Genomic DNA, 12,506 nt, shown 5'->3' with positions numbered 1-12,506 from the left:
GTTTTTTATTTCAAGTTGTTTAAATTCTTTTTACTTTTCAAGTTTTTCTTTATCTTTTCATCCAAGAACAAAATCTTTGGTGCATGTTTAAAAACCGGTACTCACAAAAAAAAGAGTAGATTTCGTACCCAGATATTAGATATCGAACCAACCATGATTTACTAAAAATCTGCATAACAGTATGTTTGGGCATAACAATATAAAAGTACTTTTTGCTTATTTATTATGTGAAAAATATCTTTTTTAAGAAAAAAAGATCTTTTAAAAAAATATAAATTATAGCTTTTTAAAAAGATGTTTTTTATTTTTTTAGTGTTTTTATTTTTATTACTAGAAAATTTACCAAATACGCTAAAAAAAAAAATTTATCAACTTAATGACCATCTAAACAAGTACTATAAAGACAAAGCATACTGTATTATCTTTAGCGAAATTTATAAATTAATATGAAGTTAGAATACAGATATGCCTCATTGTTATAGTGATATTGTTCTTCTTAATATATTGTTATGTATAGTTGAGGAAAAAAATTGTACTGATCATGTTATATTATAATGCATGGGCAAATTAATTGATGGTTTCATTCTTATCGTCACTCACTCACTAATTGATCTTTGTTATTTCCTTGCTTTGAAATCTAATTAATTTGCACAAGTGACTATGACTAATGAGTCTCACGGATTCACAAACACAAGATTGGAAAGATAATTAAGTGCTGCTGTTCCATCCTCAGATGATTTAAACAAAGTGATGAAGGGTTAAAAACAAAACATATTAACCCCATGCATTTAAACAAAGATAATTAAGTCTCCTCTCTTCTCCCTCTACTATCTGTTCTCTTGTGCTTGTGCTTTCACTGCTTTGTTTGTCATGCTTAAATCTGCTTTGAATTTGCTTTCTTATCTTTTAATCTGCTTTGTTAAGTTTTGAATCTACTCTGCTATAGCACATAATATTAACATATGATTCAGGCATTCAACTATGTTATTTTTCTAATTTACTATGTTATGCTCTGTTCTAATCTCCTTGAATTCTTCAAATTTTTTATTAAACCACTCTTCCACCTTAACCCATGACAACAATAAAGATAAGATAAAGATAAAGACTAAAATTACAATTGAATTTATGTATTTTGTTGGGCTGAATTTGTGGGCCGTGAGACGTCTTTATTGTTGTCATGGGCTAAGGTAGAAGAGTGGTTTAATAAGTTTGAGTGATTGTGGAATGGCATCAAATGAAGCTATAATTGTTTTTTATATTTCTTTATAATTTATGAGTATTGTTTATGTTCTATCTCAGAATTTTACAAACTACGATTCTGTACCAGCTTTCTGAATCAAGATAAAAACTATGAGTTCACTTGCTTCTAACATTACTTGGATCATACAACAAGTTGAAAATTAAATTCATTCACCTTCTTAGTCTGTTTGTGATTTCCTCCATTCTCGTTGTTCTTTATATTGATTTAAGTATTAGCTGTAAATTAATTGGTGTATATTTTACTAGCTTCAACTTTACTATAAAATATTGGATAAATATTGGATTCACTGCAAAATATGGATATCATTTACAAAAGTCAATTTTGTTCAAGAGTATAATTTTGAACCCAAGACTTGCTAAAGAAAAAAATGAGCACATACTACCGGAATCAACTTTTGTAGTAGCTTCACTGTTAATTATGATTTTTCCTTAAATGAGTATCAGTAATGATAAAAAGTTAAGAAGAAAAGTGTGTAATTTAACTCAAGTAATTATCATTAGAGAAAGTAATAGAAGCTAGAAGAAATTTAAGATAAAACGATAATCAGATACTAATCTGGTGTACATCAAATTCTCAATATTACACCTACATTATAGCACACATTCACAATACAACACATTAGAACCTCAAAATACATATTAAAATAAGAAAGATGAAAAAACCTTCAAAGTATCTCTTGAAGCTTCTTACAGAAAGCATCAATATAAGTAGACTTAATCTTTATTAAGCAACACCTCCTTAATCTTATCATGGTTACTTTTGACTATTCTGCTTGTCTCATTCTCATCATCCATTACAATACTAACTGCTTTGCACACACTTTCCTTAGTGTACAATCCATCGTCTTCCCCTTTCTCCACTTCCACACCAACTTGCAAATTCTTACTCATTAGTCTTGCATTCAGAAACTGGTCACCAACATTTGGAAGCAACACCAACTGGCACTCATTGAGCAATGCCTCTGAAAAGAACCTGACCCGCAATGTGTAATGAAGCATCCAACAGAAGGGTGTTCCAATATCAATTGATGCTGGATCCACCCTCCATACACAATCCCTCTTCCTTTAACCCTCTCTTCGAACCCTTCTGGTAGCGCGTCTCCAACTGAATCAAACCCAATTGGGGGTTTCAAAGCTACAAGAAAAGGCATGCCAACTAGTTCAAGACCCAACAACAATTCTTGAAACAGGTTTGGCCTCAACCTGCACTCACTTCCAAGACAACAATAAACCACTGAGCCTTGTTTGAATTCTCCAAGCCAAGAAGCCTATTTCTCATCCAATGCAGAGTTTGGTTTCTCTAGTATCACTGGTCCTGTAGGAAGCACAAGCATCTTGAACTGTTCCTCTACGAAATCAAGGTGAGGCCCTTCAATTCCCCTGCAAGTTCTGAATGCTATTGCATCGGCTTCACTCATGGAAATTAAATGAACATACGATCATAGAAAAGAACATTGCTCCCAAACACATGTTTCCGCTTATTAGCGTACGCTCGTGCCTCATGGACGTGAAATGTGATAGATAAATTAGGGTACCTTAGAGGAGGTTTCATGAGATCATTCATTGTTTGGTCGTCCCCTTTTTAGAATCTTGAAGGTACAACACTGTACCCTATCATGGCAGAATTGACAATACAAAAGTCAATGGCCTTGAGTCCTAAACGCGTTGCCAATGATGGCATCCAATGAGTGAAATCATAGAAAACAAGATCAGCTTTAAGCTGGCAAAGATAAGTTTCTGTTAGAAAATTAAATCAAGTGGTATGCAAGTAACAAAAGTTTAAAAAAGTCAAAGACAAAATTCAATTTGAATTCAAAGTGGTTACAAGTTTATGGTTCATCACCAAGATTCTACAAACTTCTTGTGCTATTTATCAACTTGCATGGATTAGAATTTTCATGAAACACGGTTAAAGAATTGAAGAAATAAAGTTTGAGTTGAAAACAATAATCATCTATTTACTAAAAGATGTTGGAAGCTTGAAGATTTTTGAAGAACATTCAAGAGAGTAGTACAGCTACAACATTCTACAACATTGAAGAAATTCAAAATCAAATTGAATTGAAATTGGAAGTCAAGCAAATTAGAAGATTATGGAAACTACATGAATACAAGTTGAAAGAAGATTCATGAAGCCAACTCATAAAATAGTGGTCATTACAAAATTGAGTTGTGATTCGTAAATTATTATTTTAGTAGGAAGCATTGTCTATATAAAAGTTTCATATGTATGTTGTTATCGATCTCTCGATGAACCAAAATACTTAGTGTTTGTTTCAAAAAATTCTCTCCTTATTATTATGAGTGTTAGTGAGTTTGAGAGATGAAAAATATGATAGCGTCATTTATATGAGTGAGTGATCCTAGGGCCAATTAAGTGTGGGTATTATACTTACATTTTGGTATCAGAGCTGGTTAATCCAACGCTTGGTGTTTGGGAGTTTGTGAGTTGTGAGAGAGTTCTCATATAGTTGTTTATTCAAAGAGTCGATATGGCAAACACTTTTAATATTGTGTGGTCCGGTCCCAAGTTAGATGGGAAACTTGATTATAGTTATTGGGAGACTTTGATGTCTACCCATTTGAAGGCCCAGAACCTGCGAAATTTTATTGAACCGGGTTTGGAAGAAGGAGCAGATGCTGCCCAACAAAGGAGAGATCAATTAGCGCTATCTCAAATTCATCAAGGAGTACATTATACGATGTTTGGCAAAATAGCAAATGCCAAAAGTGCAAAGAAAGCATGGAACACGTTGAAGCTGTCATACAAAGGCGTAGATAAAGCTCAGAAAGCAAAGTTACAGTCTTTGAGAAGAGAATATGGAAGGTACGAGATGTCTAGCTCAGAAACTGTTGAGCAATATTTTATTCGTGTTACAGATCTTGTCAATAAAATGAGAGTCTATGGAGAAGATATGCCCGATAGCAAAGTGGTGGAGAAAATTCTTCGCACCATGCCGATAAAGTATGACCATGTGACTACGATACTAGAGTCCCACGATATGGATACCATGACGATTGCAGAGTTGCAAGGAACCATGAAAAGCCACATCAGTAGAATACTGGAGAAATCAGAAAAATCAACCGAGGAAGCCCTGAAAAGCTGAGTGAATTTAAACAATGTTGCAGCATCAAGTCATACACAAGAAGGACGAGGTCGTGGTTTTAATTTTCAAAGTAGAAGTAGAGGAAGTTTCAGAGGTAGAGGTCGTGGCAATTACAACCAAGGAAGTTACAATAATTTTACACCACCTAATTAAGGAAGAGGTGGAACGAATTTCAGGCCTGTCAACCGAGGAAGAGGTTAAGGCAATTTTTATCAAAAAAGAACCAATTTCAATTGCTTTCATTTGTGGAAAGTTTGGACACAAAGCAGCAGATTGCAGATTTAAAATGGTGAATAACAATCAAGCACACGTTGCAGAAAATCAGCATCAAAATACTGATGATAATCCGGGTACTCAAACTTTATTTTTTACAAGTAATTCATGTGCTGGAGATGAAAATATATAGTACTTGGATAATGCTTCTGGTAGAAAGGAGTTATTTTCTTCATTAGATGATTCAGTTAAACTATTATTAAAGTTCAGTAATAGTACAAAGATCCCTATTGAAGGAAAAGGGCACATACCAATTAGATTGAAGGATGGTTCTCTGAGTTATATTTCTGATGTTTTCTATGCTCCTGAGCTTGAATACAATTTACTGAGTATGGGGCAATTATCTGAAAAGGGATATAAGATGATAACTTATCGTAGATGTTGCACTGTGTTTGAAAACAATGGAAGATTCATAGATAAAGCAAAGATGACTTCAAACAGAATATTTCCATTAAAAATTCAACATGTTAATCCCTCTTGCATGAGTTCTATGATACTTGATGATAACTGGTTGTGGCATATGCGGTTTGGGCATTTTCATTTTTCTGGCCTAAACTACCTGTCAAGAAAAGGACTTATTTCTGGTCTACCACGGATTCATATTCCCAATTGTGTTTGTGAGATTTGTCAACTGGGAAAGAAGCACAGAGACCCATTCCCTACAGAAAAGTCATAGAGAGCTAAAAGATTACTTGAAATTGTACATTCAGATCTCTATTCTGTAGAAATTTCAAGCAACGGTGGTAGTAGGTACTTTATCACTTTTATTGATGCTCTTAGTAGATATACATGGGTATACTTTCTAAAGCAAAAATCAGAAGCATGTGATGTCTTTAAGACATTCAAGGTGTTTGTCAAAAAACAAAGTGGCTATAAAATCAAAATTCTTAGAACAGACAGAGGAACAAAATATCTTGCATGTTCAGACTACTTTAAACAACACGGAATTCAACACCAACTAACAACTAGATATACTCCTCAACAAAATAGAGTTGCTGAAAGAAAGAATAGAACCATAATGGATATTGTTAGATGCATACTCAAATCAAAACAAATGCCTAAAGAATTTTGGGTAGAAGCAGTCGCAACAGCAGTTCATATTTTAAATAGGTGTCTAAGAAAGAGTGTTCGTGATAAAACTCCAGAGGAAGCTTGGAGTGAAAAGTGGCCTTTCATCCATCATTTCAGAGTCTTTGGGTGTATAGCTTATGCCCACATACCAGATCAATTAAGGAAGAAGTTAGATGACAAAGGCAAAAAGTGTATCTTTATCGGCTATTGCATAGACTCAAAAGCATACAAGTTGTATAATCCAGAATCAAAGAAAGTGATCATCAGCAGAGATGTGACGTTTGACGAGAAAGACAAGTGGGACTAGAACACAAAGACAGAAAAGCAGCTGACTATAATTCCAAATACATGTGATAAAGTAGAAGAAAGGCAACCTGACACAACCGAACAACCAGAATCATCTAGAAGATCTCAAAGAGAGCAGAGACTACCTGCTAGATTAGCAGATTATGAAGTAGGCAATGACAACGATCCGTCCGATGAAGAAATCATAAATTTTGCTCTATTTTCAGATTGTGAGCCGTTGAACTTTGAAGAAGCCTCTAAAGATAACAATTGGAAGAAAGCAATGGATGAGGAGATTTATGCCATTGAGAAGAATGACACATGGGATTTGACAGATTTACCAGCAGATAAGAAGCCGATTGGAGTAAAGTGGGTTTACAAGACTAAGTACAAACCCAGTGGTGAAGTTGATCGTTTCAAAGCAAGATTAGTTGCTAAGGGATACAAACAAAAGCCAGGTATCGGTTATTTTGAAGTATTTTCTCCTGCTGCTAGATTAGACACTATTCGTATGATTATTTCACTCTCGTCTCAAAATAAGTGGAAGATACACCAAATGGATGTTAAGTCTGCATTTCTAAATGGCACTTTAGAAGAAGAAGTATATGTTGAGCAACCTGTAGGATATGGAGTTCTTGGAAAAGAAGATAAAGCTTACAAATTGAAGAAAGCTTTGTACGGGTTAAAGCAAGCACCAAGAGCATAGTACAAGAAGATTGATTCTTATTTCATTGAGAATGGTTTCAGAAAATGTCCGTTTGAGCATACTTTTTATACCAAGTTCGTTGAACTTGGAGATATCTTGATCGTGTGTCTTTATGTTGATGATTTGATCTTTATTGGGAACAATTTGAAGATAATTGCAAAATTCAGGGAGGCTATGATAAAGCACTTTGAAATGACAGATATGGGCTTGATGTCTTACTTTCTTGGCATTGAAGTGGTTCAAAGAGATAATGGTATTTTCATTTCTCAGAAGAAATATGCAAATGATATTTTGAAGAAATTTCAAATAGAACATTCAAAGCCAGTTCCTACTCCAGTCAAAGAAAAGTTCAAGTTACTAAGAGAAGATAAATGAAGAGCAGTAAATCCCACATACTACAAAAGCTTGATTGGAAGTCTAAGGTACTTGACTGCGACTAGACCAGATGTTGTGTTTGGGGTTAGTTTGCTTAGCAGATTCATGGAGGAGCCTTGTACCAACCATTTGCAAGCGGCAAAAAGGATTCTTCGATATATCAAAGGTACTTTAAATGATGGTATTTATTATGAAAATACTAATGAAGTGAATCTTGTCAGTTACACTGACAGTGATTAGGCTGGAGATATAGAAACAAGAAAAAGTACTTCAGGATTTGTATTTTATCTTGATTCTGGTGCAATTTCATGGTCATCAAAGAAGCGACCAGTAGTAGCACTCTCTACAGCAGAAGCAGAATATATAGCAGCAGCAAATTGTGCAACGCAAGCAATTTGGCTAAGAAGAATTCTTGAGGAATTGAATGAGAAACAAAGTACTCCAACAACAATATTTTGTGATAACAAGTCAGCTATTGCACTTTGCAAAAATCCAGTATTTCATGGAAGAACAAAGCATATTGATATTCGGGTTCATAAAATTAGAGAATTGGTAAATGAGAAAGAAGTTTTTATTGTGTACTGTCCCACTGAAGACCAAGTTGCAGATATCTTTACAAAACCGCTGAAGACCGAGTCATTTTACAAATTGAAGAGGATGCTTGGAATGATAAACTCTACAGCTTGATTTAAGGGAGGCAATGTTAGAAAATTAAATCAAGTGGTATGCAAGTAACAAAAGTTTAGAAAAGTCAAAGGCAAAATTCAATTTGAATTCAAAGTGGTTACAAGTTCATGGTTCATCACCAAGATTTGACAAACTTCTTGTGCTATCTATCAACTTGCATGGATTAGAACTTTCATGAAACATGGTTAAAGAATTGAAGAAACAAAGTTTGAGTTGAAAACAATAATCATCTATTTACTAGAAGATGTTGGAAGCTTGAAGATTTTTGAAGAACATTCAAGAGAGTAGTACAACTACAACATTCTACAATATTGAAAAAATTCAAAATCAAATTGAATTGAAATTGGAAGTCAAGCAAATTAGAAGATTATGAAAACTACATGAATACAAGTTGAAAGAAGATTCATGAAGCCAACTCATAAAATAGTGATCATTACAAAATTGAGTTGTAATTCATAAATTATTATATTAGTAGGAAGCATTGCTTATATAAAAGCTTCATATGTATGTTGTTATCGATCTCTCTATGAACCAAAATACTTAGTGTTTGTTTCGAAAAATTCTCTCCTTATTATTATAAGTGTTAGTGAGTTTAAGAGATGAAAAATATGATAACGTCATTTATATGAGTGAGTGATCCTAGGGCCAATTAAGTGTGGGTATTATACATACACTTTCTATGTCACCTTGGGTTAAGTCCATTGCTGTCATGATGAGTGGGTGCAGAGGGTAAGGAACGTCTGAAGTGGTTTCTGCGTTCGGTGGAAGGTTGTCCACGTGGGGAACCGCGACGGCGACGAATTTGATGAGATTTGGATAAAGATTGAAATGGACTAACTTGGATTGTGCTGTTTTGGGCGCAAATAATGTGATTATGTGGCCTCTTTTGGCTAACTTGTTACATAGGTAGAGGAATGGAGTTTGATGACCAAGGGCTAGCCATGAATACATGTCAATGCTTAAGGAACATGTATCCATGCAGATAATTATTAAATCAATAATGCTCCACATCCATGTAAAAAATACATGGATGTTATCCAATTCTTTTTTGCTATAGACGCCTCCTCCAATCTCCAAATCGTTTGTGATTCACGCATTACATATAACGTAAACCTTCTATGACCTTTGCTCAACGTAAACCATCTGCTGCAGCCTAAACCCTGTTCTTTACTCAATGTAAACCTTCTGCTGCAACCTAAACCTTCTTCTCTGCTTACGTTTTCTTCTTCTTCTTCTTTTCCTCGTGTTGTATAGGCTTCGTCGTTCTCATCTGCTTGCATTTTCTTTCTTGTTCTTCTTCTTCTCTACTCGCGTTCTTCGTTATGGATCTGGATTGACTTCAACGTAATAAGCTTAATCATTCTTCTTCTTCTTCATTTTCTTCTTCGATCTGGACTTCTGAATTGAAGCAATGAATGAATCAACTTCAAATCAGTTGAATGAGAGCAATTTGGATTATTCTTTCGAAATGAATCAATTTGATGAGGTTTGGATTATTCAATTTTGAATCGAATACAATGGAATGCAATTGCTAATTTTATTTGAATTGAATTGAATGGATGGAGGTGTTCTGAATATGAATTGAATTGAATTGAATTGATAATATCTAAATTGTAGACAGAGGTGTTTCGAATTTGAATTTGTATAATGGATTATGTTATAAACCCCGGTTAAATTAGTAGATAATTATTCAATAAATTAGTTTTTAATAAGAAGGATTAGAAATGTGAATATTATATCAAATTAGGATAGAGCTCATCGAAACGAGAATTTTGACACTAATTTTGAGAAAATCGGTCTAAAATTGGACCGAATGGACCGAACCGGTTGAACCGGATCCAAACCGGACCATCGGTCCAACCGGACCGACCTATTAAATGAACACACGCATTGCATCTCCCTCATTTCAGCAACGTGACACTGAAAGCTTGCATCCAGGGAGAAGAAGAAAAGGGTCCGAACCCTCGTTCCAAATTCAAGGCGCCGTAACTTTTCGATCCGAGTTCCGATCGCCGCACCGTTTGCGGCCACGCGTCCACCGCGTCGAGCTTTACATTTCTAACGGAACAATTTTATAAGTAAGCCCTTAAATATTCTCAGCCACTCTTTTCCCCAATTTTCGAGTTTTGAGAAGGGGTATTGAATTTCTTTGATTTTTGATGTTTTAGGATCCAATTAGCTTGAGGAAAACGTTCACTCTTGCTTATGTGAAGCTTGGGTAAGGTGAGGATATGATAATTCTATTTTATTTTCATTGAATTTGAGCTTTGAGTATTAAATTGGATATATATGTGTTATGAATATGTATTAGGTTATGAATAAATAATTGGAGCTTGGAATTGTGGATATTGGAACTTGGAGGAAGCTGAGCCTAGTGTTTATTGAATTCTGGAAGGGCTGTGTTTGTTTTGGAAGGGCTGTGTTTATTATAATTAAAGTGCCTTAATCGTTATGTGGGAATCGGCCAAGGTATGGTTTAGGTTTCTTGCATTTAATATATAATGTTCTGTGAAAACTTAGGCTAGATGACCATAGGATAAGTTAGAATGCAGGTGTATTTTAATGTTTAGTAATGGGTTGATGAATATGCTTGGTTTGGTTTGGTGATTTGTTTGTAAGATAATATTGGTTGCTAGTTGGATCTTTGAAAGGATATGTGATTGAATTGTTGATTATATGGCTATATTTTGGTTTGGTTGAATGATGATTGATGGAAAGACATGGAGCTTGTTGAGGATTATTGTTGGCAATTTGGATTGGTGGTAATAGGTTTGAAAATAATTTGAATGAAAAATGAGGTATTTTGTGTTAAAAGCCTAGGATTTGTGAACTATGATTTTTAGTTGAATTTTGGTCATTGGATTTGAATATTGTATGAGTATAATTGTTGATTTGAGGTAGATTTATTGTGGTGATTGTTATGATGATGAGGAAGGGTATGTTGAATTGGAAAGAATGCAGGTTTGGACCCGAAAAGGGTGGCAAAGTCCGAGTTTTAGAGGAGATGCTGCCGAAATTTTATAAAAATTAGAGATTTTGTTTATATGATTATTTAAAAAGATTTAGATTTAAAGGTTATATGGTTTGATTTTGAGTTATTAAGAAAATGAGCATGTTTTAAGTTTGATTTATTTAGAAAAGAATGAATTATGTTTTGAATTGGAACTATTGATGGACGGAATGGGAGGTGTGATAATGAAGGATAAGGATTGAATATGATTGATGTATGATGATGAATGAGATGTGATTGAAAATGATGTGGATGTTGATGAATTATAATTGAATTATTTATATGGCTTATGAATTTGAATGATCTGAGATACGAGGTTTCCCTGGATTAAGTGTTGTGGCTTGCCACCACGTGTACCAGGTTGAAAACTCGATACTCTGTTGACCTTACGACGTAAGTGTGACCGGGCACTATATAAATTCCCGGGAATGTTACCCCCATTGAGCAATATTGATTATTTGAGATAAAGCTATGCATAGACTCTTGGGGATGCACGTCGAGGGACAGTCTAAGGACAATTCAGACTTGTCGGGTTGGCTGGATAACCGACAGATGAGCCTCATCAGCCATAGGATAGGCATGCATCATATGCATATTATTTGAATTACTCGCTTGTGCTTTAATTGGGTGTGCCTAAATGTACTTGCCATGTTAAATGTGTATTTGTTACCTGCAGTATTTGTAACCTTCTTGTGTTTGCCTTTATCTGTCTATTTGTCTGTGAAAATACATGATGGAACTGGAGTTATGGAGGAATGGCAGTATGGTACTTAGATTTAAGGTTAAGTTAAGTTAGGTTTAAATATCCTTAGTAAACCACCTTTTATGGCTTCTGTTTAATACTTTAAGCTCTATAATCTGAGTGTCGGCGTTCTAGGTTTGCCTCTGGCATTCCCATAACCTTATATATTATGTGTGTGGCACATTTACCATACTGAGAACCTCCAGTTCTCATTCCATACTATGTTATTGTTTTTCAGATGCAGGTCGAGAGGCTTCTCGTTAGACGTCTGGACTCTTGAAGTGAAGTGGTTACTGGGTTATTTTGTTATGCTGTGTTGTATATATATATGTACTTAGCTTTCTCTCCGCATAACTTGTTCTTTTTTATCCTCTTAGAGGTTGATGGAGAGGCAGGATTGTGTATATGTACTTTTGGGTTTTGGATATGTATGTCTATATGTGTAAATATTCTCTGGCCAATCTTGACTTCGCAGGCTGAGTTAGGAGCTTGTTATTTTGTATCTTTGGCACTCTATTCCTACTTCTGTTATCATATGTTCAATAGTTATGGTTTCCTTAGCACGCAAGTTAACTCGTTGCTTGAGCGTTGCGCTTTTATTTCGCGATTTTTGTTTTCTCTATTCTTCAAGGCTCCTAGAATATTATAATTCTTCTGCTATTATATGTACTCATTTTATTTTAGAGATCGTAATACCACACCACCTCTGTTTTACGACTTAAGCGTAACGCTTAGTGTGGTAGGGTGTTACATTATGGTATCAGAGCAGTTCGTTCCTATAGAATCTGAAAGATGGACTGATTGTACTTCTGTGCATTCTCTGTATATGTGTTTATGTGCTATTAGGATATTTGATTGATATATATGGCATAAACGTTTGTGAGCATGCATTTGGAACTTAAAGCATTAAACCTGCGATATTGAGACTAATCAACTTAATATCACTTGTTTAGTGTGTATAAGAACCAGATGTCGACTCGTGGACGCGAT

The 12,506-nt window shown here is 34.8% G+C and overlaps 1 pseudogene; it reads right to left on the bottom strand.

The window, feature by feature from the left end:
- Positions 1–1,786: 1,786 nt before the first annotated feature.
- On the bottom strand, positions 1,787–8,742 carry LOC112721038 (UDP-glycosyltransferase 79B30-like; annotated as a pseudogene).
- Between the last annotated feature and the right edge of the window lie 3,764 nt (positions 8,743–12,506).

Source organism: Arachis hypogaea, chromosome 11 (genome assembly GCF_003086295.3).
Source record: "Arachis hypogaea cultivar Tifrunner chromosome 11, arahy.Tifrunner.gnm2.J5K5, whole genome shotgun sequence".
Classification (NCBI taxonomy): domain Eukaryota; kingdom Viridiplantae; phylum Streptophyta; class Magnoliopsida; order Fabales; family Fabaceae; genus Arachis; species Arachis hypogaea.
This window is presented reverse-complemented; position numbering and strand designations above follow the sequence as displayed.